This window comes from Herpailurus yagouaroundi, unplaced genomic scaffold (assembly GCF_014898765.1).
Source record: "Herpailurus yagouaroundi ecotype Mexico unplaced genomic scaffold, PumYag 100, whole genome shotgun sequence".
NCBI lineage: Eukaryota > Metazoa > Chordata > Mammalia > Carnivora > Felidae > Herpailurus > Herpailurus yagouaroundi.
The window spans coordinates 4,406,545-4,432,987 of NW_024412391.1; the positions used below are offsets into that span (position 1 = coordinate 4,406,545).

At 38.2% G+C, this 26,443-nt stretch overlaps 1 protein-coding gene across 1 annotated transcript in view; it reads left to right on the forward strand.

The window, feature by feature from the left end:
* TPK1 (thiamin pyrophosphokinase 1) overlaps window positions 1–26,443 on the forward strand; it is a 272,025-nt gene that overhangs the window by 57,325 nt on the left and 188,257 nt on the right. The gene's annotated exons all lie outside the window — the stretch shown is intronic.

Consider the following 26,443-nt stretch of genomic DNA (forward strand, 5'->3'; position numbering starts at 1 on the left):
TGATTTGATAGATCATAGACCCAGCCTTCTCAAGGTCGGGTCAGAGTCTCTCTGGTTGCAGGGCAGTAGGAAAGAGAATGTGGCAAGTCTTTTACAGTGTCATTATTTTTGAATGGATTGAAGGAGATTGCCATAGGTTGGGCCGTATGTCATATCTGGATTTGGGTATAGATTTAATGTCCCCTACGACTGAAAGTACAAAAACCAATCTTTTTCCTAATCCTGTCCTCTTTTGCAGAAGTACCACTGTAAGCAGTATCTTGTGCTTAAAGTTGTATAAATGTAAAAATCATTAACTATCATTGTATATGGAGATGATTGTATCTTAATATGTGTTTTTCCTTTTATCAGAGATCATCAATATATTCAACACCCCCACATATGAAAGATCTCCAAAGAAGTTCCTTTAACTCTCTTTTAAATAACAGAAATATCTTAAACAGATGTTCTGTTTTTTTTTTTTTTTATGAAGTGTTTAAGAAATGCCAAAAGTGGATAATACCTAAAAGAGCCTAAAGGTAATAGTTCACTAAAGAAAAGCTTCCGTGAATCCTCATACAGAATCTGTTTCTTACTAGGCTTCATTATATGGTTGAGTTTTTAATACCGGCAGAGAATAACTGTAGGTGAAATAAATGTTTTTAAGCAAGAGATATTTCTGGAAGAATTAAATCATCCAGAGCTTCTTGGCTGATTTAAGTACGACATGTAAATAATTGCTAAGTATAGTCTCTCATGATAAAAGTTGGTTAAAAACACTTATTTTCAATGCAAAATGGATTAAAGAGTTAAATGTAAAACCCCAAACTGTAAAACTGACAGAAGAAAACAAGGAAAAATGTCCGACATTGGCTTTGCAATGATTTCATGGATATGATGCTTAAGAGCACAGGCAACAAAGCAAAATGAGATAATTGGGATTACATCAAACCAGAAAGCTTTTGTGCGGAGACAACAACAGGGTGAAAACGCAGCCTACAGAATGGGAGAAAATGATTTGCAGGCTATGTATCTTGCAAAGAACCAAAACCCCCAAAATAACACCACCACCGTCTGATAGATGCACAGAACAAATAGGTGGCTGCCAGAGGTGGCGGGAGTGAGATGGGAGAAATGGGTGACCGGGGTCCCCCCGAAATAAGAAATTTTTTAAAAGGAAGAAAATCTTGCAATACGTGAAAACCTGGATGAGCCTGAAGGACATTAAGCGAAGTGGAAAAAGCCAGCCACAGAAGGAAAAGTACTGCCCGGACCCCTTGTGTGAGGCAGCTAAAATAGTCAAGCATGTAGCCGAGAATAGAACGGTGGTTGCGGGGGGCTGAGGGAAGGAACAAATGAAGAGTTGTTATTCCAGGGATCTAAGGTTTCAGTTACGCAACACCATCAAGTTCTAGAGATCTGTTACACGACACTGCACCTCTAGTTAATGAGACTGTGTTGCTTACCTAAGCTTTTAAGAGGGTAGATCTCCTGTGAAGCGTTCTTACCACAACAAAAACAAACCAAACAACACTCTTCTCTGTAGTGCCTGATAGTGAACCTTCTGCTGGCATCAGTGTAGTTGTGAATGTGCTCACGGTGGTTCTCAGCGATTTTCATTTCCTTATTAATGTGTATTAGTGGACTGTTGCTGAGTCTCATCCAGAAGGGACATACTTTTTCTGCCGTAGCTGGATGAACTCATGGATGGCTGTGTCAGGCAGGGAAAGAATCCTGGCTTAAACCAGTAGTATTGACGGATTAGACTGGTTTCACGTACACAAAGGCTAATTGAATCCTTGGGGTACTAGGAGTTAGGACCTGTGCTGGGAAGAAACAGGATTTCGGTAGAGTTACTTAGCTCTCTAGGGATACAGTAAGTCTTCTAAAGAAGATTCGGACCTTCTCTTTCCTCTAGATCAACTGTAGGCATCTGCAATTCAATCCTGACAAAGTCTGACCAAATATTTGATTCCTTCTAACAATGGGGTTAGATCTGGAATTGTTACATTACTTTATGTGTATTTCCCCTTTTAGTTCCTACTGCTGATTTTTTAAAATTAAAATTACACTATGATTCAAATTCTTTTGTGCAGATATTTTTAACAGCACAGGGTTTAACGTAAAGAGTGAAAAAACAAGTCTTCTCCATGATGCCATACCCATTCCTCACTAATAATCACTGTTAAAGGGTTTGGGTCTGTGGAATACAGAGGTGGTCTTGGGTTTGGATTAACGCACTAGTAACACATGATAGGCTTTACTCAGCACTAAGTGTTCTTCGCTTTTAAGGAAGGGTACAAGACAGATCCTAAAGTTTGTTTGATAACAGAAGTAGTGAAGGTCTAGTCATGTCCTAGGAATGACTTTGAAATGTTCTGGTCACTCCATGTGTGGGATGCAGGTGGCCACAAAAGCCATCAGTTCCCCCGGGGGTTTTATCCTCTGCTGGTTGTTAGGAGTTTCCTCAGGGGTGTATGTTGGCATCCGTTCTGCAGTGCATCTTATCAACTGAGTACTGATTACTTGATAAACATTCTTGGTAACGTAACTTTTGCCTGACTCTTTGTTTTCTTGGATTTGTTATACCCTTACACATTCTCCGAGTCGCTATTGCAAGGAAGATTTGACCAAGGGTTATTTAAAGTTTTAAATAACAATGTATCTGATAAGAGCACACAAATACATATAAGAGCTACCTTTTTTTTATGGTTCTCTACTATGGTTATGATGTATCTTACCCCTATTCGACTGATGACCGGTTAAGTTTGCTGGTAGTTTTTCATGATTACACATCATATCACAATGAATATCCCTATGTATATGCCTTTGTGAATTTGGGCAGGTGTTTTTATAGGCTACGTAGAATTTCTGGATCAAAGGGATGCACATTTAAATTTTTATTACTCTCCCAAACTGTCCTTCAGAGTTGTAGTGTCCTCAACAGAATGTGAGAGAATGCTTCCCTCTGCTGCTTCCTTCTAGTTCCACGTTGTCTCTCCTGAAAATTCTGTGAATTTGGCAAAATATATATCGTAATTTTTATTTTACATTGGAATCAGCAGGCTTGGGATTAGCTTGAAGTTAGAGGGCTGATAAGTGACGGAGCTAGATTAGAGTTGAAACCTTTGATAGTCTGCTTTTCTTTGACTTCAGCTGAAACTGCAAAATTCTTCTTTGGTTTTATTTTATTTTTCCATTTTAATACTTAGAACAAATTTAATAGCCTCCTTTTGAGAAAGTCACATTATTTCTGTCCAACTTTATTCAACGGAAATCAATGAAATAGCCAATTAACCTCTGCTTTTGAATGGAGCTCTTCATTTCCTGACAGTAACATTAACTCACGTTATGCCACTTACACGTTTAACATACTTACTGGTAGTACCAATATATAAAGATAATGTCATGATTTTACTGGACTGTAGTCTTAGTTGCATATTAACCCAATGCATAGTAAATAATTGCCCAATCATTGAAGTTACAATATTTCACAAATGTACACAACTTCAGCTGTATAGGCCAATGAAAATTTCACATTAAGAGATAAGTCATGGACTAACCTGTATTTGTTCTGGTTTGGAACAGTTTAAATGATGGAGTGAACAGGTTTTTGAAGCTGATTCATTATGACTTATAAAAAAAATGTGTAAGAGTACCTTCTACTTCTGGGTCTTTTAGTTTGTTACTTTCATCAACAGGTATATTTGTAACTTTTTTCCACATCCTCTCAGTGAATTTATGCCAACATTCTTCATGCTTGAAATATTTTGTTTTTCAAATGCAACTTTATGTACATATGTGGAAAGTATTTCAAACCAGCCAAAACATTTTATTACTAAAATTTTAAAAAGGTAGAATACATCTTTTTTTGGTCAAACTTTATTAAAAACAAAACTGTTTTAGGGCTAGATGGGAACTTGTTTTTCCTTTCAGGTGGATTATACCCCCGCTTGCAACTTAAAGGTAATGAGAGAAAAGTCTATAGAATTTCTCAGGGTTATTTTAGCTCCCTTTGCCATTTAAAACAGGAATAGGGGCACCTGGGTGGCTCAGTGGGTCAAGCGTCGGACTTTGGCTTAGGTCATGATCTCACGGTCTGTGAGTTCGAGCCCCATGTCAGGCTCTGTGCTGCCATCTCAGAGCCTGGAGCCTGCTTCGGATTCTGTGTCTCCCTTTTTTTCTGCTCCTCCCCCTCTCTTGCTCTGTCTGTCTCTCTCTCAAAAAAAAAAATATAATAAAAATAAATAAAAACATTAAAAAAATTAAAAAATTTTTTAACATTTATTTATTTTTGAGACAGAGAGAGAGCATGAACAGGGGAGGGTCAGAGAAAGAGGGAGACACAGAATCTGAAACAGGCTCCAGGCTCTGAGCTGTCAGCACAGAGCCCGACGCGGGGCTCGAACCCACGGACCGCGAGAACATGACCTGAGCCGAAGTCGGGCGCTTAACCGACTGAGCCACCCAGGCGCCCCAACGTTAAAAAAATTTTAAACAGGAGTAGATATGGACACATTTGCTTCCTATGATCTAAATATTTCGCTTTTCATAAACTGCTCTAAAAATGTCAGTGTGAATTTGGGCATAAGAAGTAACAGAAATTAGAGAAAGTTTTGGGATTGTGAAAGTAACACTAATCTTCCCTGAACTAGATTTATTGATAAGCAGTTGTTCGGAGTTGTTCACTGAAACTTCCTTCTCCCTTCCTTGTCTTCCCATTACATTTTGTTGCCTTTATTATAGTTCCCTGAGAATCTATAATGCATCCTGTACATTTGCTTCCGTCTCTCTTTCTTCTGCCAAATTGTGAGCCTGGGGTATTAAGTGTGTTGGTTACTCACCTTATTATTCTGTTTGTGGCCTGGAACATAACAAGTATGAATGTTGAATTCAACCGATCCTTGACAAATACTATGCTGTGAAGTTGACAATTCACTCTGTTTGCTAATCCTTAGCCACTGCAAAACTATTTCTTAGATTTCCTTATTAGTTGGGCGAATCCCTTTTTATATAAAAAGATTTAATATATGTTAATTTTGTATAAAGATAATTGTTTTATGTACTCAGAGGGTAATTACTGATAGTTTACCATCTGTCTCTATTTTAATCAGTCTCTTCTGTCTTCCTATTCAGTTGTTGTATGCTGTGTTTTATATATGAGACCCAGTGTAGTTTTTGATGGTTTTGAACTTTGGGGTTTCGATATTTAGAAAATGTGCAGAATATTCTGTGATCTTCTTGAAGTTATGTTTGTGGCTTATTTGAATTTGGGTGTCCTTCCTCCTAAGGAAATATATATTGTCAATAATTGGTAAAATGAGAAGGGAAGGGGATTTTGTAAGTGCCAGAAAATGATGCAGTAGCTCCAAAGAGTAGTGTTTCTTCTGAAGGTGCTGGTGCCTAGGGTCTTTGCTGATCTTTGTGGCCCTAGTGACTTTGGTTTTAACAGCTGTGTGGGGACAGAGACAAGCTTTGGTTTGTTCGAGATGAGGAATTGGAATCTTGGACATATCCGCATTCACTGTCCTTGCCCAAGATAAAAAATAAAATTTGACCTGAAACCTTTTGGTAAAGAATATCTATCTATCTATCTATCTATCTATCTATCTATCTATCTATAAAAATTTTTAAGTTTATTTATTTTTTGAGAGACAGCATGAGCAGGGGAGGGGCAGAGACAGAGGGAGTCACAGAGGCCAAAGCAGGCTCCAGGCTCTGAGCTGTCAGCACAGAGCCCGACGCGGGGCTCGAACCCACTAACTGTGAGATCATGACCTGAGCCGAAGTCAGACGCTTAACCGATTGAGCCACCCAGGCACCCCAAGAATATTTAAAAAAGAAGAAGAGAAGGAACTGATGATAAGATACTGAACCTTTCTGGGAAAATTGGAAATGAGAGCAGTAATGACAAGAAAATGGTCGTTCCTGGGCTAAGAGAATTTCAAGGAACAACTGCTCAGTAGCTCCAAATCCTGGAGTGAAAGCAAGACATAAAAGTCCCGGTTGGAGAGACAGCCAGTCTTACTCGAATGTCTTGGTATTTCCTGAAGTTTACTTTTGTGCCATCTCATAATTTTTACTGTGTGCACACATTACCTAGACTGTTACTTAATATTTTAAAACAGCCTTATGACATTATGTTTATGATTTTATTTTTAAAAGAAAATGGTTATATCACAACAACATGTGGAAACCCATACCTGCCATCGATAGAACACATCTGTAAAATTCATCGAGGAAGGGAACGAAGTGACAACTCTGTCCTTTGTCTCCTGTTGAGCATGAATCCTATCTTCTCTTGTAAAGAAGGAAAAATAAGCTTTGAGAGAGATTAAAGACGCCCAATACACTCCTCCCCTTTGATTTTATAGGAGGAATTTAAAAAGATGCAAAAAAGAAACACTGTCTTAGGTGATTCTGTCTAACTTGACCGTGTGCTATGCAGGATCCCTTGCGGTGTGTCGTACAGAGGTCACGGGCTGAATGTGACAGGTCCAAAGCGGGAAGGAAGCATTGACATTGTATATGTCTGAGTGCCTACTTTGTGATGTTTATCATTTATGTGGTGCTGCTCTAAGCTTCTTATATTGAAATACTCTTTGTTTTTTCTATTTGAAGCTCTTTTAAGAGCCTGTGCTGATGGAGGTGCTAACCGCCTATACGATACCACGGAAGGAGAGAGGGAAAGGTATGCTTTCTTCTAGTCAGTGTCAAAAATACCACTAATTCTATTCTTGGGTTGGTTTTCTTCTCTCCTTGGTAAATGATGACTATTAATTTTACTTCGAAGTGAACAGAAAACCACCTCAGTGAGAGACCTGCTCTGCCATGTTAATACTATTTCTTTGTTTTGAATGTATCTCTTAGAATAAGTAGGCCAACCATGTTATTTATTTATGTGCTTATTTATGTATTCATTTATGCTTAAAGTTTATTTTTGAGAGAGAGAGAGAGCGTGCACATGCGTGAGTGGAACAGGGGGGAGAGGGGCAGAGAGAGAGAGAGAGAGACAGAGGGTCTGAAATAGGCTCTGTGCTGAGAGCAGACAGCCTGATGTGGGGCTGGGACTCACAAACCCTGGGATCATGACCTGAGCTGAAGTTGGACGCTAAACTGACTGAGCCACCCAGGTGCCCTGGCCAATCATATTATTTAACAGTCCCTCTGCTACTTGAAAAGTCTCATTAAGTAGCATTATCAAATATTTGTATCTAGGGGGACTTTGAACACTGACTAAAATAAAACCAGTAATGATTATTTGAGTTGTTACTCAGTTTAAATGAGTGAAAACTGGCCTTGTAAACAAATGATACATTCTGTTGTAGAAGCAAGACTTTTGTATTAGTGTTAAGTAAAGCTAAATATAATTTAACTTCGTTACTTCTGTGTTATGCACCCACATATTTTAGGAGATAAGTTACTTATTTCTTTTTTTTAATGTTTATTTTTATTTTATTTTATTTTTATTTCTTTAACATTTATTTGTTACTGAGAGACAGAGAGACACAGAGCACGAGCAGGGGAGGGGCCAAGAGATGGAGAGACACAGAATCAGAAGCAAGCGTCAGGCTCTGAGCTGTCAGCACAGAGCCCGACATGCGGCTCTGACTCACCACGAAATCATGACCTGTGCTGAAGTCAGACGCTCAACCGACTGAGCCACCCAGGCACCCCAATAACTTACTTCTTAATGATTTGGTATCTGTACTGTCTGATTTCCCAGATCTTTGCATGGTGAGCTATTTTTAGACAAGGGAATACGTTTGATGAAAGCAAATTTAAATCCAGCTCATTGCCAACATGTTTATGGTTCAACCTCCTGGCAAACATAAGAATTTATAGTCCAGATATGAGTAGACTAGCTGTGAAATTTAGTTCCGCTTCTATCATATGTGTTATTAAATGTACTGAAATGTTTATAGTTTGAGAAATCACTTCCTTGCTGCAAAAAATAAAATAAAAATATTATGATTCAACAAATCGCAGGTGTGAATTAAATATATGTAGTTTGAAATGAGGTAAAATACATCTTTATGGCATCAGAATTTTTAAATTCAGCCTTCTGTTGGAGCTGCTTTTTGAAAGCAGCCCGTTGCTTACAGGAGGAAAGCATGTTTTCCTTTGAGACGGGGCATACTAATGTCTAGGGCCCGGATGAATTATCAAGAACTATGGCAGTAGAGACAGCCTAGGAAACAATTTAAATTCTTAACACTTTATGGTTCTTTATTTTTTAACTTTATGGATTCCTCTGACCATATTCCCTAAGACCTGACATGGACAGTGTATGAAAAATACTCTAAAAAGCGCCTGGGCCAGTTGGTTCAGGGCAGAGCATGATACCCAGGAGGCCAAGATTAGGACCTGGAGATTGCATTTCATGCCCGTAGCCGGCTTGCTGGCGAGGGATCTGGTACTGAGTGCTGTTTCCCTACGGGTAGGTGCAGCTCATGAACATAATTACATGAACCAGAGCTGTGAACAGATAGTAACACAGTGCTTCCCAACTCTTCTCTGACCGTCAGAACCATCTAGAATGCTTGTGAAAAAAATACAGATTTCCCTGCTGATTGCTTTTATTGGATTGGGTTGGACGCTCATAAGAGAGAGAACATTAGAACACCCTAATAAGAGAGAGAAATGTGAACTTTCATTCACATTTAAAAGCAAAACAGGTGACCAGGGTGGTGGAGTGAGTATCATCATTTTTGCCCAGATTTCAAAATAATCATTTCTAATATTCTTAACACATTTATCGGTAATCTTATGGAAGACTTCCAAAAAGATTTACATGATTTTATCTAAGAACCATTTGCCCATATATGAAGATGTTCAATACTAAGATGTACTTTCTGTTACTTTTCTCATTATAATAATGCGTCTGCAATGATTCATACTCAGATACTTAGGGACAAGGCTGGCCTGGGTAGAGTGTCTAATAGGGAGCTGAGTAAACTAACTGCCCCGTGTGGGAATTGAATCCTTAGAGTAAATCTCATTAAATACAAACCGTAACCGGTTATGCTAATTGGATATAGGTGACTAAACGTGATTCCTATTTTTTCTCACATTTTTGTCAGAAAAGCAGAAAAACAGAATTAGAAAGGAGAAAACACAGGTTTTGAAAAGCCGAGTATGGTTTGTGGACCATCGCTTGGTTGGTTTGTATTTGTTTATTTAATGCCGTATCTACAATGTAATACCTTATAATTATGCAATAAAACATGAATGTGTAGAGAATCTTCTCCAGCTGAGGACAAAATGAGCTGTTCACACATTTGAAATGGAAGGAAGGGAGACTGATGTAGACACCAAGAGAGGAGCAAGGGGAGGAAGAGATCCTGAGGAAGGACAGAGCTGAGGCGAACATCCTCAGTGACTTTATGTCTGATCCTTACCAAATGCACTCAGCTGTCTACACCGTCTTCATAAATGTTCGTCGGTCTTTGTTTCAACTCTGAGAGGGGCCACTCTGTATTTATCAGGGTTGACTTTTCATAGAGAAGTCCGAAGTGTTTTTTATTGCTATGAAAATAATACATGATGATTTGAGCATATGTTAGGAGGTTGAGAGAAGCAAAAAGGAGGCAAAAAAAAAGATCTGTTATTCCTTCCTAAGTAGTAAAGAGTTACATTGAGTCTTCCTATTGGTTCCGCTCTTGGGGAAGACAGAAAATGTGACTAATTTTTCTTGTTCAGGTGAATATAAGCTTGCAGAATGGAAGCTCGGTGTGCCTAGAGAATGTGTGGGAGTATGAGAGATTCAACAAACATTTGTTGATAAATGAATATATTGTTGCAGTCACGCTGCTCTCTCTTCCCATAAGGTTTTGAGTGACTTCGATTGAGCCTCACATTTTAGATGAACGGATTTCCTCTGCTCTGAGGACTGGCAGGTTCTGACTTGGGGGTGTGCTCAGTCTGGACATCAGACTGAGGCAGGTTGAAGACCCAGTCAGGGAATTGTAGGATGGGCACCGCCATGACAGTGGGGTCTCAGCTTTGGTTATGGACTCGAGATTAAAGAGGAATGCATTTTAGGAAGACTCCATACTTTGTACTCCCATACTTTTTTTTTTCTTTAGTTGAGGGAAAAAAAATCTTATTTGGTTAGCCAGTTTCTCCAACCTTATTTTTTATTTATTTAAAAAAAAATTTTTTTTTTTCAACGTTTATTTATTTTTGGGACAGAGAGAGACAGAGCATGAATGGGCGAGGGGCAGAGAGAGAGGGAGACACAGAATCGGAAACAGGCTCCAGGCTCTGAGCCATCAGCCCAGAGCCCGACGCGGGGCTCGAACTCACGGACCGCGAGATCGTGACCTGGCTGAAGTCGGACGCTTAACCGACTGCGCCACCCAGGCGCCCCCCAACCTTATTTTTTAAATCATCTGAACTATCCCCACTGATTTCTGACTTCAATGTTATATTGAGAGTGGTATATTATATCCTATATTATATATATTTTTTATTGCTGAAATATAGTTGATCCACAATGTTACATTACTTTTATTATGCAACATAGTGATTCCATAACTGTTTCCATACTTTTTTTTTAATGTTTATTTTCTTTTTGAAAGAGAGAAAGAGACAGAACGAGACAGAGCGTGAGCAGGGGAGGGGCAGAGAGGGAGACAGAATCCGAAGCAGGCTCCAAGACTGACGCGGGACTTGAACTCACAAACTGCGAGATCATGACCTGAGCTGAAGTCAGACGCTTAACTGACTGAGCCACCCAGACACCCTTGTTCCCATGGTCTTAACTGACTGTTTTCCAAATCCCAGATATCTGTTTTTAGAAATGTGGGGTACTATGGTGGTATATTAGATGTGTGGGCCAATACCCCCATTTCTGCAGCTTCAGCCTAATAATGAAGTCACATGTCTATATTTTGATAGGTGTCTGTGATTAAAAACTCGTATGGTGGCCTCATAACATCCACCTCCTGCTTTCTGGCAAGTAGGTCAAACCCACCATTGATCTGAATCAGCATGGTGTAAAGCTCAGCCTTGTCAGAATAATCACAGGAGGCCGAAAGGAAAAAACAAATATGAGTGAGGCAGAATAAGATTTTCTAGGAGGATTTTATGAAGCCGATTTTGCTTCTTGCCCCTTGTTGATAGACTTTGGAGGGTTTTGTTTTTCTAGTGACAGTTTTATTAACGTTAAATTAGATCAGGAAAGTGTAAATTGTCCATGTCAAAGAATATGAAAAGATTGTTATTTATGGGTACCAGGTGAACAGTAAGGATTATGGGAGAGTTAACCTCGGCCCTCCTCCCATACCCAGTCATTGCTATGTCTGCATCTTTCCCAGATACCCTAAGAGAACCACTTCTCCTCTCATCAGTTCCTAACCAAGGGTGGAAAAGTTGTTAACTATGCAGTAATTACCACCTTTTCCACCAGAGGGAATATTACAAACATATAGAGAAGTACACAGACTATAATGATATAGCTCAATGAATTTTTACAAAGGGGGGGAGCACATGAACGAACAGTACTGAGATCAATAAATAGAGTATTAGCAGCATTGCAGAGGCCTTCTTCATGTTCCCAACCCCCAATTGCCATCTCCCCTCATAGGACACTGTCTGACCTAATTAATGTTCGATTCATTCTACCTATCTCTGGCCTTTATGAAATGGGAATATATTGAATTTTGACTGTGTGGCCTTTTTTTTTTTTTAGGATATAGAATTGATAGCTCTTTGAACCCGAAAAATGGATTAAGAAACATTGCTATAGGTTCTTAGAATTGTGGTCACAACTAATTATGGTAGGAGGTGGAAGAAGTGAGGGAATCAAGTAGAATAGGAGAGGTATGGAGACCAACTAGAATCACAAAATCAATGCCACACGAAAGTTATTTGATGGTACGGGAAAAATAGTTGATATTGATGATTCTTTAAAAAAACACTTTTAAAGGGATGTCAACATTTGTAGACCTTATTCTATTAGAAAGTTGAGGTAAACTAATCAAAAATAAAATACAATTACAGTTAAAAATAAAATTAGCTTTTGAATGAGACAGGATCCCTCAAAAATATAATCCAGTGACAGAATTAAGAATGTAGCATCTAGCTTATGGTTCATTCATTCATTTTATTCATTCAAACTTTTATTGAATAACTTCTTTGGTTAGATATTTTGATAGTTACTGTGAATATGTAAATAAATGATTCCTGCCCATAAAAAACTTAGAGTGATACAAGTAAAGGAGAAATTAGTGTGCAATATGTAGATTATAAAGCACATAATGAGAAAATTCTAGTCCAGTGCAATAGGTTCTATGACAAAGAAAAACACAGAGAATGGACAGTTAATCCAGAATGGGTGTATTAGAAATAATCCTGAGGATCCTACTGGAGCGTAAAAGGTTAGGGACACAGAGTGGTGTGTGTGTGTGTTGACTAGTAGGGAGAAGGGGAGGTTCTCATGTCTCCTGGATAAAATCTAAACTCCTGACCTTGAGAATCAGGGTTTGTCTTTTACTTCTCATTTTAGCCAAGCTGTTTCCTCTGTTTTCTCCTTTGTCCTTTCTCCTTGCTGCCTGGGCTACAGAAGAAACTTTGGATAGTTATTTATTAGCATGTATAAACCAGAGTGCCTTGTATCTAGAAAGATTTTTCATGTTTTGTCTGAAATCACATGTAGAATACATCCCACCTATTTTCAGAATATTTTATATTTACATTGCATTTGAATCCCTATCTAAATGAGTCTTTTATCATGAAATGAAGATCCTTGTCTTTAAATTCATTGGTATTCTGAGAGCATCAAGAATCTAATGTTAAATGTGATAATTTATTTGAATTGTGATTCTAAAGGACATAGAGTCTTTGAAACTCATCTGTGTACTTGTCTAAGGGATAGCTGTGGATTTTGGTATCGTTAGTGTGTAAGGACTTGACATGGGGTGTGGTGGTATGGTTTCCTGGTTAGTTTTCTCAGAATAATTGATGAATCCAGCATCCTGAATGGGAGATCCTACAGATGATCATATGAACATTATTCGAGCTTAGCTCAGATGGTTAAGGGCTGCTCTGTGTTGAATTTAAAAGCTCAGCATCCAGTAAAAATTCCTTGAAATCACACAGATGACCCTTCACGTAAACAGTTGTTAACGTTGTGGGTTGAGGAGGAACTTGTGGGGCTCCCGCAGAAAAGGAGGGCTCATTCTTGATAGCTTACTCCCATCAGACCATTAATTTTCTCACACATAGAATTTCAGACTTCCTAGCCTTATATATTCTCGCAGCTTTCTTTTCAGCAGATCAATACCACTTTTCTGAGCGATCAAGTAGGAATAAAGCTGACCTGACTCTAAAGCTTACTGTGCCCTGGCTAAACCAACTTCAGAATGGGATTTAAATAAACTGAATAATAAGAGGTTCTGATGTTACAGATTATCCTCCAAAGTCATTGTTGTTATCATTAAACCAGGCACCTGGCAGCAAGAATCAGACATCCTCTTGAAGGAAGCATTGACCTGTTTCCATAGGATTACCTTTGAACAATTTTGTCCTCTCTGTCCATTCACCACAACAGCAGGATTTCCACGTTGGGAACTGTGAAGTGAGAGGGCACATACTCCTTAGTGAGGTCAGGATTCAAAATATGATCTGGCGACTTCATTACTATGAGACTTTGGCCAAGTAATTCCACTTCCTTGAGCTGTAGTTTCTCTATCTGCGACATTTCAAGGAGAGATCAGGATCTTCTGGAGTACTCAGCGAGATCATAATGAAGAAGTGTATTACTCGGGCTGGTTATACAAGAATTGGATAAGCCAAGAGGGTGGAGGGTTGCCCTTCAAAGCTATGATGTGATGAATTACAGAACAGTTAAATGCGTGTATGATATAGGTTTCGATAATAGCTGTAAATATTCTTTCATGGTTAGTGCATTGCATGTGGTAACTGAATAGCTTCCAGCTCTTTTCATATTGTTGTTGAAATGAAGGAATATGGTGTTCAGCTTCTCTGATTCCTTTTTTTGTTTGTTTGTTTTTAGTCAGCTTTGTTCAGGTATAATTTCATACAATAAAATCCACCCATTTTAAGCACACAATTCAACAAACTATGAAGTAATCTACAGGTATATCCACCGGCAATCAAGATCAGAACATGTCCCTCATCCCGAAAAGTTCCCTCATGTCCCTTTGCGTCCGTTCCCAACTTCTGTATCCTAGCTCCTGCAGCCTTCTGGAATGTCCTATAAATGGAGTCATTCAGCTTGTTGTCTTTTGTATCTGACTTTTGTGACTGATCACATGCTTCTGAGATTGAGCTTGTGACTGTATCAGTAGTTTGTTCCATTTCACTGTTGAGTGGTACTCCATTGTATAGGCCCACCAACAATCTTGTTTGTTCCTTCATGGTAGTTGATAGACTTGATTCGTAAGAATTGTCTTTTTTTTTTTTTTTTCAACGTTCACTTATTTATTTTTGGGACAGAGAGAGACAGAGCATGAACGGGGGAGGGGCAGAGAGAGAGGGAGACACAGAATCGGAAACAGGCTCCAGGCTCCGAGCCATCAGCCCAGAGCCTGACGTGGGGCTCGAACTCACGGACCGCGAGATCGTGACCTGGCTGAAGTCGGACACTTAACCGACTGTGCCACCCAGGCGCCCCAAGAATTGTCTTTTTAGTTGGCATCTGTTGCCACTTTTTTCAAGTGATTCTTTGGGAGGAATGAATGAAACATAATTTTCAAAGTTGGCACTTCCACCGTGGAAGGGTGCTCAGTACTGAGTTTTTTATGGAATGAGACAACAAATATAAAAATTGTTGTGGAATAAGTGTGTCAAGGATCTGAGCAGATACTGTGATCTCAATAACGTCTAATGTTTAGGACAATTGATTTCAGTCTCCCTGTGACTGTAATTTTCTGAGTGATTGGCCTTCATTTTAACTAATGCTCACGCATTTCATGGCATAGTTAAAAAAAATATACCTTCAGTATGTGTGAACATATATAGAAAGGAAACAAGTTTGTACTTGCTTAAGGAAAACCAAAGATCACTGGTTTACCTTGATTTCTTGTAAGCCTAGCCTTAAGCAATTATTTAGTCATTTGCTTTGACAATTTTCCATTAAAAAGTATTTATGCCATCAAATTACTAAGTCTGTAAGCGTGTCAACATTACTGGGCCTTTGAATTAAAATGATGGAAGGTAAAAATGATTAGCACATTTAAAAGAAAATTTGTAATAGGAGTCTTTATTAAAGAACCCTACACAATAAACTGTGAGGACATATTTTTCTTGAATTGCTGATTGAATTAGTTTCCTAATATATTTTAGTCTGTTGGTCATCAAATGCTATAAATCAGAGATCTCAAAGTTATCCATGCATAGCTCTGAATCATTTGGGGGGATGTGGGGAGACAGAATATGTATGCATAGATGCTGTGTTTGTCAGATCATGCATGAAGTCAAAATAAATTTTCAGAGTGAAATCATTTTAAGCAGCCGCAGGAAGTCAGTTTACAACTAAATTTAATCAGAGGCATTGTTCTTTATGGCTATTCTATTTCATAAAGTATGTTCCTGACAAAACCCTTTTCCTTTCCTGCACTGTGGATGGAGCCTTCAGAAATAAATTACCTTCAGATGATTTTTCAGAGAAACCTGGATCATCTGTCAAAAGTTCTGAGTAACACATGGCTCTTTTAATTTTACTTTTTACAAAGAAAGGAACTTGAATTGTCTTAGCACTTGTCAGTACAATGTAAGAGCTCATGTTTTTCAAGTTTTTTGGTTTATTTTCAGTATATTATAGATTGCTGAGTTAGGAGTAATAATTGAGAATCACATATGTGTGTATGTGTATAAATATGTTGATTAAAAAGTTGTAGAATGGTCCTTTGCTGTCTGATTTTTCAGACTCGTTTCAGTGTGTGCGCATATGTGAATGCACCCCCACATGCACCTAGATATTTCCTATTTCTCGTCATTAAAATTTTGGTTTTGTGTTATGAGACCAAGAATAAGCACAATAACTCCAACAACAGGACACATGTACTATTCGTTGACACATCGTTATAAGACATGAAATTTGAGTGGATGCTGGATTTGTACCTGCGCCAGCTATGGGGACAGAAAAGTGACAGCTGGAATTCAGTGGGAGCAAGGGCTAGTTAATAAATTTTCTGGGAATATATCCAAATGGCACTTACACCAGGATAAGCTCTGGACTTGTACCTACAGTCCTGGCTTAGTGATCTGAGAGGTGTTTGACACTGTATTCCTTGAAGACTCCAATTTTGTCTCTAGCCAGAAGTTCGAGAATATGCCGAAGAGTCTCAGAAAGGCTATTTAAAATACAACCAAAAACATTTTATCACTGTATCACATACAAACAAGAATAAAATCATTGTTTGTATGTAAGTGTGTATGTACATGTGTGTATGATATATATGATGTAAATGTCATATTTGTATGTGTGTATGTATATATTATGTCTAATGTGCTTATCTCTGGAGACTCTATCACTTCAGAATGTCGGGGGAAGGGAACTTAAGTGATGAACAAGGAGACACTAGTGTATAAATGCCCAGGCTGATAGGAACTATAATTTAAAAAATCATGAACATTAAAGATGTTGACTTACCAGTCCAAATTGTATGATTTGGAATTGCACTTAGTACTTTTCTTGAATGAGATTCACCATGTTTTGCCTGAACTGTAGGGAAGAAGTTGTCGGTCCCACAGGATTTCGATCCATGAGCTCTGTTTTCAGCTTTGGATGCTTGGTTACGTCCATTTCTGCTGGACACCGTGTTGGGGTGCCTGACACCTGGGACCTGCTCCTCAGGGCAGGAGGAGCCGTGAAGGGAGCACTTGTGTGAGCACTAGCAGCCTTTAGCAATGGTTATTTAAAATATTGGTGCCAACTAGGGGCGCCTGGGTGGCTCAGTCGGTTAAGTGTCTGACTTCAGCTCAGGGCATGATCTCCCCATTCATGAGTTGGAGCCCTCGCTTGGGCTCTGCGCTTAGAGCTCGGAGCCTGCTTGGAGCACTCTCTCTCTCTGCCCCTCTCCTACGTGCTCACTCTCAAAAATAAGTAAACGTTAAAAAAAATATTGGTGCCATTGAAATACTGATTTCCTACTTGGTCAGTTATTTTTCAAAACCATGGGAGTATACATTGAAAGGTCAAGGAATTAGTTTTAACATCACACGGAGATACTTTTTTATAGAACACCATGTCTGACCAACTTATAAAACCCTATTCTATAACAAAACCCTCTTTTAAAATTCTTTCATAAAATCCCTCTTCTGCTTTCTTCCAAGTCGTATACACTCCTTTCAAAACTCAGTTCCCTTGGGTTTCCCCAGAAGTCTTTGTTTCCTCAGACCTAATTCAGGCATAAATTAAAATTTTCTAGGCAATAATTACGTATCATTGCATATTATGTTAAAATTATCTGTGGGTGTTTCTACTTAATTTCACACAATTCTTTGTTGTTGTTTTATTTATCTTGGGAAATAACTCTGGCACGTAGGACCCAATTTAACAAATAAAAGATGATAAATAAATATTTTTGTTTTCATTAAAAAAATTTACATTTATTTTTGAGAACGAGAATGTGAGCAGGGGAGGGGCAGAGAGAGAGGGAGACACAGAATCCAAAGCAGGCTCCAGGCTCAACATGGACTGTGCCACCCAGGTGCCCTGATAAATAAATATTTTTAATTGAGCAGTCTTACTCCTTTTTAGATAGCTTTCCCTGAAAATAATAATCATTTCCCCACAGGCCATAGGTGACAAATCCTAAATAAACCTCAGTGAAGGTATTTGGTGGCTAGATTTCTTGCGTTACCAAGTGGAGTTCATTGTCCTTCTGAGATGTTCTCTCACCCGGTACTTCCCTTATCGTAACACTTATCACAACACGTTGGAACCACTTCTTTCCATGTTCCCACCCGCCTATAACCCCAGTGGAAAGCATTGTACTGTCTCTGGCTTTTTCACCGTCTCATCCCCAGGAACTAGGTCACTATGTGCTTAATAGTTATTAAAGAATGATTAGACACGCTCTTCCATAAAAATTTAATGTCTTCAACTTTCACAGATTAAGTATGAAAGCATATTCCTGACCCAGTAAAGCAATTCTTAAAGTTGCTTTTATTTAAGAGGAGAATCAGAGACTGATACTAAAAGCTCTTTTGTTAACGTTGTCAGGAACTTCTTATTTAACTTTTTGTCTCATTGAGGGGTCCTGGTTGCAAAGAACAGAGCAACTCTGACCGATGTAAACAACAACAAAATCAGTCGAAAATATGATAACTAAGAGTAAGTGGAAGGACTGGAAAGCTGGGCTTGCGAGGGAATCTGTCGGAATCTGGAAACCAGATCCGCAGTTGCATTTGTGTTCTAAGAACAAGTGTGAGCTGGGCACCGGGTGCTGCCCCTGAATTCCCAGTGGCCTGTCTTTTCTTGTGTAAGGACATACGAGTGACTGACCCCCCTGAGGTGGCGAAGGGGGAAGACTGCCCGCGCCCTTGATGGGAAGGCTGACATACGGAGACCCCTGACTGGAGGGGGCTGTGCTTAGCACCGGGATCCACTCCGTGTTCGCTTTGGTGAACATGGGTAGGGACAACCAGATGCAAATACAGACACAAACGACATTTTCACAAATGCCCCCCGCCCCCAGCGCTTTCTCTCTGGCTGCCGTGCTGTCATCATGGTTTGGGATCTTCTCAGGGTCTCTCGTAATCTGCACACTTCTGCTACCCTGGGTTCTCCTCTAACTTAAAGTTTACTGTGGTGTAAAATGCCCCTCGATCTGTGATTTTTTTATTCCTCACACTCTCGATGACAGTGAAAAGGAATTAAATGGTTACCTGTCATACGTAGAAGTGATAAAAATACCTCCCGTGCGTTCTGAGAAATTTAATAACATTCCTCACAGACTTTTTAAAAAGGGTATATAGTATATGTACACTACCTCGGTTTTAGAAAAGCTTGCTTTTAATCAGATGATTCTGTTTTCCCTGAACTCATGGTATCATGCATTTTTTTTCTAAGTAAACTCCTTAAAACCCCAGTCTTACGATTCATGATTTTTCTGTGGGACTTGGGATATTTTTTAGATCTCTTTTGCTTTTAAAAATATCTTCCTTTCCCAGGGCACCTGGGTGGCTCAGTTGGTTAAGTCTTAGACTTCAGCTCAGGTCATGCTCTTAGGGCTTGTGAATTTGAGCCCCATGCCGGGCTCTGTGCTGATAATTCAGAGGCTGGAGCCTGCTGTGTCACCCTCTCTTTCTGCCCTTCCCTGGCTCAGGCTCTGTCCCTTCTCTTGCAAAAATAGATAAACATTAAAAAAAATTAAAAAATATACATATATATATATACATGTATACATACATATACATATCTATCTATCTATCTATCTATCTATCTATCTATCTTCCTCTCCGTGAATGTATAACCAAGACAGATTTACATCATTGAGCATAAGGTTTTCTTTACTTGATCTGAATCTTTGTGACAATTAAGAGAATAACTTATTCTCCTAATTTGTACTCTATAAAAAGGATTCATTGCTTGAAAGGACAGCTTTGCTTTAATAATATGGTAATACAGAAATTAAAAAAATTTCCTTGATTTGTCGTTTTAAGGTGAAATTTGCCCAGCTCTATTTCTTTTATTTCAAGAAAATTTAGGAGAGGTTTATAGATGGAAAAAAATGTTTTCTGACTTGAAGAATAGTACTTAAAAAGGCAGCTGAAGCTAGAAGCTTAGAATGCAGTTTTCTTTGTACTGCTCTCATCATGTTTTTTACTTCATGCAAAATTCACTTATTTATCACTAGCGGCCTCTAGTGTGTATTCAATTTGTTCCTGCTAGGCTGTACATTAGTAGGTTATTAGTAACTAGAGAGCAGTTCCTTGTGTTAGGAACAAGAAAAACAACCTCAGTTTCTGTCATCTTCCCATTATATCAGTCAGTGAGAAGAAAAGTCTCACATAGTGGTGTGGTCTTATGATTCCTATTACCAATAATAGGGCTTTCGTGGTGAGTTTCCTCTGTGCAGTAGCTGTTCTCCAACGAACACTTCTGATGCGGTGCAGAGAAAGGGTTGATGGTCGTGGACGGCACTAATGCATTCTCACGCTTCAGTAGGATGGAGTCGTGAGGATACAGGTGGCAGTGGTTACCAAAAACAGCAATTTCAGCCAAACGCGTATAGCAAAAGTCTGAACCAAACTGTGCTTTTTTTTTTTGTTTAATTTTAAACAAAACTGTATACAAGCAATCTCGATGAAATCATAATTATAAATGATAGCAGTAGAAAAAGAAATTTATTTAAATGAACCAAATCTGTACTATTTAGTATTTACCTTTTTTGATTATTGATGGAACTTTATTCTTTTTTCTTAAAGGTATATCATCCCCTACCCTCACCTACCTTCCTGCTTATAGAAGTAATATACAAGTTCATTATAATGAACTTGGGGAATGCAGGAAGATGCAAAGAAAAAATAAAAAGAACCTGAAACACCGTGATTCTCACTGTTCACATTTTTACATACCTTTTTCAGTTTCATATTTTTGTAAGCATGTTTCTCTTGCTGTGTGTGCACATGTCATAAACTAGGGATTTTTAGGCATATACTTTTACATTATACCAGTTTATTTTATTTTTTTATTTAAAACATTTTTTTAATTTAAATAAATTTAAATAAATTTTTAATTAATTAATTCATTAATTTTTTTGAAAAATTTTTTTTCAACGTTTATTTATTTTTGGGACAGAGAGAGACAGAGCATGAGCGGGGGAGGGGCCATCAGCCCAGAGCCTGATGCGGGGCTCGAACTCCCGGACCGCGAGATCGTGACCTGGCTGAAGTCGGACGCTTAACCGACTGCGCCACCCAGGCGCCCCTAATTTATTTATTTTTGAGAGACAGAGAAAGATGGAGCATGAGTGGGGGAGTGGCAGAGAGAGAGGGAGACACAGAATCCAAAGCAGGCTCCAGGCGCTGATACTTTGGAAGCTTTATTTTAAATTTTCTTGAGGTAGGTCCAGAGCAACTTTTATTATGGGAATAATTTAGTCTTACTTTTACTTACTTTATTCATTTTTAAGAGAGAGAATACGTAAAGAAGGGGCAGAGAGAGAGGGAGACACAGAATGCAAAGCAGGCTCCAGGCTCTGAGCTACTAGCACAGAGCCTGATGCAGGGCTTGAACCCACGAACTGTGAGATCATGGCCTGAGCCAAAGTCGGACACTTAACCGACTGAGCCACCCAGGCGCCCCAATTTAGTCTTACTTTTAAAGTGAGACTCTACTTAATGACCTGTTTATTACTGTGTCTCTGTACTCTTGATGACCGGAGCATGGATTCTACCCAATTGTGTTTTATTTCTGGGAATTGTCGAGACCACTGGTTTCTGGTGATCATCCTAGCTTTTCATCTTCCATTAAAATTGGTCCCCTCATTTGGGGAGACCACAGATCTCTGACTTTTCCCTCACTGTGCGGTGGGCTAGAAACTGGCTCCAGAAAGAAAGCTGAGTCAATAATACAGCTCATCTCCCCTGTTCCCCTTTTTCCAGCAAGTACTGTCCTGAGCTGCCTATTTTCTACTGTCCGGATACCACTGTTTCACATATTTTGTCTGGTTTTCTAACTGGTTACAGTGGTTACAGGTTAATTCCCGTAGCACAGACAGTGATAGCAGTCCGTATATTTTAATTTTTTAGCCACATAATTTGCATTGCTGATACTGAATTAGAGCAGTTACAGAATTAAATCTTCTTTTGTTTGTTCGCTACCTAGAATGAAATATACTTTCGGCAAGTCTCATATAATTTTGTAAATGTGCCTCTTTTTATCACTTCTCTATTCATTAAAGTAAATCACAGGCCTTAAAAGTTTAAGTTGAGCTTGCTTAGGAATTGATAGCTTATGGTGTGGAGTAACTTTGCACGGCACTCACACTGCTGTTTGATTATCAGGCAGCTCTGGTTGGGCATATTTCCAATAAAGGCCAAGATTTTGGGAGAAGTAGGATTGCATCTTGTGAAGGGAATGTAGCAAGAGGAGGAGGAGGAAACATGAATCTGTGTGACATCTATGTATGTTGCTTCCTATCTCTCAGACTTGGCTTTCTACCATAAAATTAGGATGTTAAAAATCAACTTTGGGGCACCTGGGTGGCTCATTTGGATAAGTGGCCGACTCTTGATTTTGGCTCAGGTCATGACCCCAGGGTTGGGGGGACTGAACCCATGTCAGGCTCTGTGCTGAGCATGGACCCTACTTAAGATTCTCTCTCTCCCCACCTCGGCCCCTCTTCCCTGGTTGCACGTGCTTTCTCTTTCTCTAAAATAAAAAGAAAAATCAACCTTATGGGACTATTATGAAAATCAACTAAAATTTTACTAATTAAGAAGTATAAACTGCATGAATGAAATACAGAGACTGGCATATAAGAAAGATTCAAAAAATATTTCCCGAAAGTTTTCTTCTAGGGTAGGAGCCCTCAGATCTTTCTCCTTTTTGTACCTTTTTTTTTTTTTTTGGCTTTTTCTCTAATTCAACTTTTTTTTTTCAAAGTTATATTTTTCCCCTATCATTTCTTTCTCCTCACTCTGTCCTTAATCTTTATTTTAACTATGTGATACAGAGATTTTTATCTATATTTCCATTATTGTTACTTTTGTTTTTTCTAGGTATTTCAGTTATCTCATGTAGTTATTCTATAGTTATTTTATTAAACTCTTAAAAAAAACCCATCCTCTGAGATCAGTGTCAACAGCTTAATTCATTCACTACCATGATTTCCTTCATGCTTATACCAAAATGTATGAACATGTCTACAGGTATTTGCATTTCTTTTGAATTTTATTGTTTTAAAGCACACTGTTAATACTAAAACTTAAGGGATGCATCAAAATCTGTATTAAAAGAGAAGTCTATAGTAATAAAATTCTATATGAAAAAAACTCTCAACGTTACACTTCAGAGAAGTAGAAAAAGAACAAACTCATCCCAAAGTTAATAGAAGGAAGGAAATAAAGATTAGAACAGGAAGAAATGAAAGAGAGAAAAACATTTAAAAACTCAGTTAAAGTAAGAGTTGGTTCTTTGAAAAGATAAAAACCAAATTGAAAATCCTTACACAGTCTAACCAAGGAAAAAAGAGACAAGATTCAAATAAAATCATAAATGAAGAAGACATTTTAATTCAGTGCCACAGGAAAAAAAAATCATAAAGGACTATTATGAACAACTATGTGCCAACAAATTGGACAACCTAAAGGAAATAGATAAATTCCTAGAAGTATACAATAAAGCCTACCAAGACTAAGTCAAGAAGAAATAGAAAGTATGAACAGATCAGTAACAAATAAGAAGATTGAATTGGTAATCAAAAACCTTCCAACAGGAAAAGGCCAGAACGGATGGCATCACAGATGAATTTTTCTATTTTTTTAAAGAAAAATTAATACAAATACTGCTTAAACTCTCCCAGAATGCAGAAGTAGAAGGAATACTTCCATTTTTTAAAAATCAAGTCAGCATTACCCTGGTATAAAGCCAGAGATCCTAAAAGAAAACTATGGAACAATATCCCCGTTGAACATGTATAAAAAAATCTTTAACAGAATAGCTAACCGAATTTGAAGAACACATTAAAGGAATCACACACCATGACCAAGTGGGATTTAGCCTTGCTATGCAAGGATGGTTCGACATATCAACAGGTTACACCACAGTAACAGAATAAAGGACAAATCACATTATCCTCTCAATAGATACAGGAAAAGCATTTAACAAAATTTAACATCCTTTTGTGATTAAAAACTCTCAAATTTCCTCCACATGATAAAGTGTGTACGTGGAACACCTACAGCTAACATCATACTCAGTGGTGAAAAACTGAAAACTTTTCCTCTAATACCCGGAAAAAGGCAAGGATTCTCACCTCTCACCACCAGTATTCAACATAGTACTAGATGTCCTAGCCAGAGCAATTATGCAAGAAAAAGAAATAAAAGGCAACCAAATCATAAAGGAAGAAGTAAAATGAGCTCTATTTGCAAATGGCATGATCTTATATCTCTAAAACTCTAATGACTCCACAAACACAAACACACACATACACACACACACACACACACACACACACACACACACACACAAAATAACCAAAACATCTATTGGAACAAAAAAAGAGCAAAATTACAAAATCAGTGCCCCCAAATCAGCTGCATTTGTATACACAAGCAAAAAAATTATCTGAAAAGGAAACTAAGAAAACAATCCCATTTAAAAAATCATCAAAAAAAAAAAAAAAAAAAGAAACAAAACTAAAAGCTTAGGAATAAATTTAACCAAGGAAGTAAAAGACTAGAACACTGAAAATGATAAAATGTTAATGATCTTATATTAACTGTTCTTTAAAAAATTTAATAAATAATAGGAAACTTTGGAGGTGTTGGGTATGTTGATGATGTAGGTTGTGGTCATGGCTTTATGGGTACGTCCTTATCTTTAATTTATCAAGTTATATATAGTAGTTATAAGCAACTTGTATGTAAAAGCAAGGTAACAACATAGACATTTTTCTACAACTTGTTTTTTTTTTTTTTTTTTTTTTTTTTTTACTTAACATGGAGTAGACATTTCCTCTGGGACAGTTGTCAACTCTAGGATGAAGTCAACTAATCTTCAAGCTGCCTAATTTCCCTGTTAGGGTACACGATACTCTGTTTGACCTCTCCTGTATTATTGAACATTTAGTTTTTTTCTCCGTATTATTGTTGTACAGATACCCTATGTAGTATATTTTTGTAGGATAGATTCTCAAGTGGGGTTGCTGGTCTGTAAGTTGTATTCCACTCAGGATCCCAGCAGTCTGTGCTTCTATTTAGCCTAGCAACACTTGTTCTTCCTAATTTTTGACAAGTTCTTGTGTAAGTCAGTATCCTAGTATTGCTTTAATATTTATTTCCTTGATAAGTAGTTAGTTACCATGTTTTCATATACTTAGTGCTCTTTGTATTTGTTGTGTGGCTTTTCCTTGTGTTAATAGCCCCTGACAGTTTTTCTACTGGATTTCTTTCCTTTACCACCTTGGAGTACTGTTTTATTTATATATATTTTAATGTTTATTCACTTTTGCGAGAGAGAGAGAGAGAGAGAGAAAGCATGAGCAGGGGAGGCACAGAGAGAGAGGGAGACACAAAATTTGAAGCAGGCTCCAGGCCCTGAGCTGTCAGCACAGAGCCTGACACGGGGCTCAAACCCACGGACCTTGAGATCATGATGTGAGCCAAAGTCAGACACTTAACCGGTTGAGCAACCCAGGTGACCCTGGAGTACTATTTTCATATTACATACTATTTTCATATATATATATATATATATACATATATATATATATATATATACACATACACATACATACATATACACACACACACACATACACACACATATTGTATATTTTGCATATATAAAAATATTACTATTTTATAAGCACATTGGTACATTTTTATACAGTTTAATAGGATTTGTCATTGTATGTTTTCTATTTCCTCAGAATATCTTTTGTCCAAAATTATACAACTATTTAAATATTTCTTGACATCTTTATTACATTTAGAGACTTATTTATGAAGACAGTTGAACTAATTGCTTCTAGATACACAGTCATTTTTCCTTATCATACTTTGGAGCGGGCGGGGGGGGGGGGGGGGCCTTATTTAAGTTATGCGCTTTTGCAGAGAATGTTAGCTCAGATCTTAGAATGATGACATCATTCATCATAACATCATGCCTCTACGTCCCCTTCTTTCTTTTGATGGAGTACCATTTTTTTCCCTTGTATCTACAGCCATACTCTTTTTCAACAATGTTCTCAAACAGTCTTCTAACATATTCCTTTAATCAAAATCTCATCCTTTTTTTAGCAACCAGTGCTAAGTGTTCCCCCCCCTGCTTTGGTGATCCATTTGTAACATACACAGGTTGACCACGGGTTGACCATATTAACACTGATGAATCAAACCCTAGGGGAGTGATGTGGTTGTGTACAGAACTTTCTCCACGATGAAGTCTTTTTCCCTTTCCTTAAATGTGCATGCACGTGTGGAAGGCTGTGGACGTAGTTGTCTAAGATCAAAGATGGGGCTGCCTGGGTTTGAATTTTGGCTCTAGCTCTCATTAGCCTTATAACAGGCTCCTTACTTAGCTTCTCTAGTAACATTTATTTTAGCTGGAAGCTTTAAACTGTGCTTGCTGTGTACCAGGATTTTCTAAGTGCTTTACATCGATTAACTCATCATCTCCACAACTGCTCTAGGGTAGCTTCATTTTACATGTGAGGAAATGAAGCTCAGACAAGCTCAGTCATTGGGACAAGCTAGGAAATAGTGGGCCAGGCATAATAGGAAGTTGGTAATAAGTGTTTCTTTCCTCCTGCTTCTT